General features: G+C 50.4%; 1 pseudogene; it reads right to left on the reverse strand.

Annotated features, from left to right (window-relative positions):
* Positions 1-646: 646 nt before the first annotated feature.
* On the reverse strand, positions 647-2,066 carry LOC147726392 (uncharacterized; annotated as a pseudogene).
* Positions 2,067-6,999: the final 4,933 nt, after the last annotated feature.

Raw genomic sequence — 6,999 nt, forward strand, 5'->3', positions numbered from 1 at the left:
CCCTTATCATTAGTTTTTTTATATCTCTCTTGTTGTTGTTCCAGAGTGGTGTGCGCCAGTTCTCGTAGCTTCCCCAATTTTGTTCTTAGCTGGGTGGTGTATTCCAGCATGCTCTTCCGTTCTTGGGATTCTTCATTTTCCCACATGTCCTTCGTCATCTCTGTGAGGGACCTGGGAAGTCTTCCGTATAATAGTTCGAAGGACGAACATCTCAGGCTACTCTGCTTCTGGGCCCTTATGACGTACAGGGTGAGGGGTAGCAGCCGGTCCCAGGTGGGTCCTTCGGCGCTCCGCATCTTTTTTAGGGTTGTCTTGAGAGTCTGGTTGTACCTTTCAATGAGGCCGTCTGTCTGGGGGTGGTACACCGAAGTCTTCAGATGCCTGATGTCTAGAGTAGTACATACTTCCTTCATTAGCTTGGAGGTGAAGGGGGTCCCCTGGTCCATAAGCACCTGTTTGGGAAACCCCACACGTGAGAACAGTTCTACAAACTTCTCGGCGATTGCAGAAGTTGTGGTGGTCCGTAAAGGAAAGGCCTCGACAAACCGTGTGGCGTAGTCGACGATAACGGGGGCGTACAGGTGTCCTCGCGCCGTCTTCGGCAGTGGTCCGATTATGTCCATGCCGACCCTTTCGAATGGGACTCCTATGATGGGCATCCTTTGTAGGGGCGCAGCACTGGGTCGATGGGTGTTTCTTCTTTGGCATACCTCACATTTTGCACAGAAGTCCTGAACATCCCGATATATCCCAGGCCAGAATAAGTGTCGAATGATACTTTCCGTGGTTTTTTCTTTGCCGGCATGGCCTGCTGTCAAATGGGCATGAGCGAAGAAGAGTACTTGCTCCCGGAAGGAGCGGGTCACCACCAATTGTAGTCCTCCATCGTGCTGGGCCTGTCGGTATAGCAATTTGTTCTTAACCAGGAACCGGGAATACATCTGGGGGTTGACCCCATCAGAGGCATGGGCGCTTTCCCATGCATTGAATAGGGTCCTATCTTCTCCCTGAGCAAAGCGAAAGCTCCTATCAATCTCCTAGGGTTCTGGGGATAGATAGGTGGGCAGGGCCCCTCCCTGTACAGGTTTGGACAGGGTCTCCCTAAAGAGGGAAAGGAATTCGGGATTGTCCGTCCCCAGAATCATGTCCTCTGGAAGTGAATCAACCACCCCCACCCGGACCGTATAGGGTTCTCTATCTGGTAGGACTATGGTAATGGACGCTACAGGGTAGGGCTTCACATCCCCCTGTATGCAGCGGATATATACAGGGGTCTGGGGAGTAATCTGGTCGGGACTGACAAAGCGCGCCTGGATCACCGACTGTCGGCACCCTGAATACAGTAAAGCCCTTACCCTCAAACCATTCATCCTTATACTCACATAGAATGTGCTGCCCATTTCCGCTGAGTACATCACCGTTTTCGGGAGATAGCCTACCTCCATAGGCTCCTCCTGGGCTCTTTTTTGGGGGCACATTCTCGCTATGTGGCCCCACTCCCCACACTCGAAGCACTGGGGTCCTTTGGTCATGGGGGACATCATTCCTGTCGGTCGCAATAGTTTGGGAACCTCGTTTCCTGCTTTGGGTCTCTTTTCCCCTTTTAGGGGAGGTAGGGTTTTGGGGGTCTTTTCGTGTCCTCAAGGGCTGGTCTTGTGCTGAGCCCGAGCATAGTGAGAAGCCATTTCTATGGCTTGATCTATATCAACCCCAGCATGTTGGCGCAGCCAGCGTTGGGTGGCATAGGGCAGAGCTTCCATGAATTGCTCTAAATTCACTTTATTTAGTATCTCTTCCTTGCTGCAGAGATCTGGTTGTAGCCACTTATCCGCGGCCATCCGTAGTCTCAAGAATAGGGTCTACGGGTTCTCACCTGGGACCCCTCTTTCCTTCCGAAAGCTTACGCGGTAAGCCTCTTGATCCAGTCCAAGATGGTCTAGAATGACCCCCTTAATGATAGCATAGGTTGTGTTCCCTAGAGGGTTGGCGGCCTGATAGGCCGATTGGACTTCTCCGGTAAGGAGCGGAGCAAGAAAGAACGGCCACTTTTCTTCGGGCTACCCCATTGCACGGGCGGCCATTTCAAAGTTCAGGAGGAAAGCGTCTGGGTCCTCACCGTGCACATACTTTTGCAGGGCTACGCCGGTAGGATGGGGGTTGTGCAGGTGCACTTCTCCGGGGATGACCTGGGTGGGAGGCGGCACATTCCTAAGGCTTTCAATCTGGGCCGTGATGGTAGTTTTGAAAAGTTCTCTATCTGCCTGCGCGGAGGTGAGTTGGCATTCTACTGCCCACCCCAATTTTTCCTGGCCTTTGATTATGTGCTCAATCAGGGCCTCCATCTTTAGGTTGCAGATGGATGGTGGAGGAGATCCCACTTCTGACACCAGTTGTCCCAAGGGGGCAGGGGTACCAGGGTCTTCCGTTAAGATAGTCCGACTGACAGGGGGTTTAGGAGTAAACAGAAACACTGGCTCCTTGAGTAAGGGTTTAAGTGAGGGTTTTATTGGGATATAAGTCTTTCTTTGGAAGGCAGCTGCTCGGGCCCTGGAATGAGCTGCGTGATCAGAGGGAATGGTAGCTTGCTCCAGCTTGCTTTATTCTGCCAGGGATGACAATGGGTACTGGTGGGCTCCGGTATGGGGACGTCTCTTCCCCTGCTCTCCTCTGCTCCGGTGCAGGAAAGAAAGGAAAACCGGATCAGGTGACTGTTAGGACCACGGTGGATTAGTCAGGGCCGGGGGTGAGGGGAACCAGTGACAGTGCTGCTTAAAGATTCTATGTACAGTCAGTGAGGGAAGAGTGCACGTGAAGGGGAAGGAAGGGGAAGCTTTACAGGGGGGCTTTACAAATTTACACACGGGCTGGCTCTTCCGCCCCACCCAGCCCGTCACACGACCCCGCACCTCTTGGAGCCACGCTCCTCCCATGGGAACGTGGCGGGGCGAAGCGTGGAAACGTTGGCCTCCTCGCTTCTGGACCCCAGTCTCTTCTTCCTCCTCCGTATCCTCAAGGTCTCGTCGGTCTCCTACTTTGACTCCTGCTCCAGACTCCTCCTGGGAAACGCCGTCCGTCGCCTCTCTCCTACTTCCTCCTTTTGATGTTCCGACGCTGCTGAGGGGCATGGTATCTTCCTCGCTGTCCGGACAGTTAAAGGGGCCGCGTGTGTGGATATCAGCCGGCCAGCCCGACTCCGGCTCTTCTGTCCAAGTGCATTCTGGTAGCTGTTGGGACAAGGGGCAAGGTGAGAGGGGTGTGGCGGACCACCAGTCCGTTGTTTTAGTCCTGTCCTGTCCGCACACCCTGTCACACAAGGCTTGTTGAACCTCTCCTCCAGAGACCTTCATGCTCCAAGAAGCTCCAGCTTCAAATATCTTCTGCAGCCATGATCTTCGCCTGCACTGAAACCCTTGCACTGAGGGCCTTCATCCTTTGGTGAGCTGCTCGAGGTCCTCCTGCGGAACCTGTGCCTCTGGCCTGTGGGTACTCTCAAGGGTCTTCTTTGGCTCCAGTGGGCTCCCCTGCTTGCCCGGGCCTGCTCTGACTGGTGAGTCACTTAGACCTTGCTGGTCTCGGTACTGCACCTTTTTCGACGATTACATTGGTTGCTGTTGCCAAGGCTTGTTGATGCTCCGGCTTGACACTGACCCTTTAGCTCTTGACATCCAACAGGAGACAGCTCGTGAATGGCTCCAGGTCTTCTACAGCATTGCCTGGTCTGCATAGCTGCAACTTCAATGGCACCGTCAACCCTCCTGCATCTCTGACATCAGGGGGCATTCATCTTCCGTGCCACCCGGTCACTCCTGCGAGGTATAGACTCCGTCCCCTCTGCTTGAAGGTGCCTCTCAACTAGAATCCACCTTTGGGTTCTACTGGACTCTTTCACCTTCGTCGCCAACTGCATCTTTCCTGAAGTCCTTCATTGTGGTCTACGGTGTTTTCTGACGTCACTTCACACCTATGCCCCCGGATTCCCAGGTTTAGGGATCCTGGTTACGGGGGTATTCCACAGGTGGGGTGACTCTTCAAACTTCCATCTTCCATGGGGTTTCTTCAGGGTCCGCTGGGAAGGGTCCGTCTTTTTTAAAACTGCAACCTTGACTTACCCATTGACTTATATTGAGTGCCCGGTCATGTTTCCACTCTGCACACAACCTCCATGGAATTCCTAGATACTCACCTTGGGTGGTTCCTTGGGTTCCCAACTCTTCTACATACTCTGGGTCCATTCTCAACTCAGTTCCTGGTTCGCATTCCACTATTTTAGTATATGGTTTGGTCTCCCCCTACAGTCCACTGTGTATTTGTGTTACTTACACGTTCTATTTCCAAAGTATTGTGTGTATTGTGGTTATAGCACTTGGTAGGAGATATTGCAATTTGTTAGTGAGTGTTTATAACTACTCTGGATGGTTCTTTTTCACTTAACCTACAAGATAGGATTACGTCCCGGTAAAATACGCTGCGTTACACTCCTTCTGGACTAATCCTGAATGCTGCTCTCCACAGCTACCACTTAGAGAGTTTTTAAAGGTTGTCTAAGACCACTAAAATCACCATAAGGGTTGTCTGAATTAGTGCAGGGTGCTACACTTAGATAAATGAGCAACATATCCTGAGAGACCCTTTTACACACACTATCCACCTTTGGCAGCAACCAGTATGCCCTTGTTGGTTTATGATCCACTACAACTCCTAAATATTTATGTCAATCAACAGTCTCCAATGTACATTTGCAAACAACATTTACTCTTATTTTATTAGCATTTACAAAGACATGGAATGTCTAACATACAAACAACATGCTGATCATAGCACAACAACATCCATCATCCAGTACATTGCAATTCGATAATGACATCGTAAGATATCTCCTGATATATTATAGCTATAATGCACAGTTAAACAACTTGAGACGCATGTAAATAGACCACCAGGTATTTTCAATAGTCCCTGGATTTGGAGCCAGCAGGCAATTCATCCTCATAAGTTTGCAGAGCGTCCTTGCAGTATGACATATCTTGAATCTACTGGAACCTTTCTGCTTCCCCAACAGAGTGATATTCTGCGTTTAGCTAGGAGCAAAGCAATGATGCAAAATTTGTGCTTAGTAGCACGCACGCCTGGAACAAGACCTAGCAAACCAGTACGAATATTGCACACAAGGTTAAATTCCAACATAGCACTCAACATCTTGATGATTTTCACCCAATACTCATGTATCGCTGCACAGTACCACGCCAAATGTATAAAATCTGCCGTATCAGCTTTACAGCATTGACATTGAGCATCTGTGCGCAGACCATATTTATACAACCGTGCCGGGGTATAGTAAGTTTGATGCAAGTATTTATAGTTCACCATATGTAGGTTGCCATTGGGTGTTAGAATACCAGTTAATGAACAAGTTACAGACCATTCATCTTCTGCGAGTAGGTCGACTAATACCTCATTCCATTTCCTTAACACTTTATGTGTGGTGTCAGCTATATCTTCTTGCAATGTGGAATAAAATTTAGAGACCATTTTCGTGTAAAGTGGGTTCAGTAATAATCAGCTGTTGTGCCGACAGTTGGGACGGCTCCGCAGGATACGCCTGGTATAATTTCATGATCGCTCTCTGTAGTCTGTAATATGTGAAGCAAAACAATAATGTCTGATTGCTAATGTATGCGAGTTCGTTGGGTGTTCTAAAAGTGCCATCTTTGTACAGTTCACCTACAGTATCAATTCCCACCTGTTTCAAGAGACCGATGCCCACCTCTTCTTGGGTAACCGAAAGCTCTGGGTGATGGTGCAACGGTAATGCAGGGGCATATAGCGGGAGTTTATGGGCCAGCTTTCCCATTTTGCACCAGGCTGCATTAGTCGTATCTATAGTCTTTACATCACGACTATGTAATGGGGGTCTGGGGTGTGTCATGACAGCACTCAATGGTATTGGCAGTGCATCCACTTCTTCGATGGCTACGTGAGTAAGATAAGGGACTGTGTGATACCAATAATGCGCATATTGCGTTTGTGCACATAGAAAATACAAAAGAAAGTCCGGGACCTTGAAGCCTCCACGCGAGTAGGGCAATGTAAGAGCGCGCAGGTCAATACGAGCCTGCTTGCCTGCCCATATCAGCCGATTCACCATTGCTGAAAATTTGAAAATACCGCCGCTGGGGGAGTAATAGGGATATTGTTAAAAAGATACAGGAATTTGGGTAAGATGGCCATCTTGACAATGGCCAAGCAATCAGCAAACGTTAAGCAAACGTTAAGGGTAATTGCATCCAACGCCCAATTTTATTAGGTCTCGTAGACCTATTGTTGCCAAGTTGCCTCTGAAGCGACCTACAAAGGTGGACGAGCGCCGATATCCTAGCGTGAACGCGCTTGCCCAGCCCCCGGAGCCGTGCACATCTCCGATCTCAGTCAGCCATGCCTCTCTCAGTTCCGCGCACACACACACACTCTGCATACACACACACACTGCATACACACACACTGCATACATACACACACCCTCCCCCCCCCCCACCCCCACTCACGGGCTCACGCGCACACACACTCAGTCACACACGCGCATCCACACACTCGAAGTGCCCATCTCCTGTCTCGCTAGCCTGATGCGCCAAAAACACAGTATTTACACGCCCCCCCCCACTCACCGGGCTGACTCAGGAGTCCCCCGCTGCTCTTGAGGCCGGTCTTTCCTCCTCAGGTGTGCAGGGTTAGCGGCTCAGGCTCGGCAACAGCAGGCGACGCAGAAGGTGATGACGAGCTCCCTAGACGTCCGATGTGCATGCTCACGGCGTGACTTGCTCACGTACAGCTGAGGTGCATGCTCACGTCGTTATCCTTCGCTTGTCTTTCTTCGGCAGCTGCTTGACTTCATTCGTATCTCATCACTGGAGGCTTCACTGCACCTGTCGGCAGCTAAACATGTCTCGTCTTGATTAAAGACAAGCAAATGGTGAGCAATTTTGCGCTGGCCTAGGCAAGGTG

This window comes from Lissotriton vulgaris, chromosome 3_1, assembly GCF_964263255.1.
Source record: "Lissotriton vulgaris chromosome 3_1, aLisVul1.2, whole genome shotgun sequence".
Lineage (NCBI taxonomy): Eukaryota > Metazoa > Chordata > Amphibia > Caudata > Salamandridae > Lissotriton > Lissotriton vulgaris.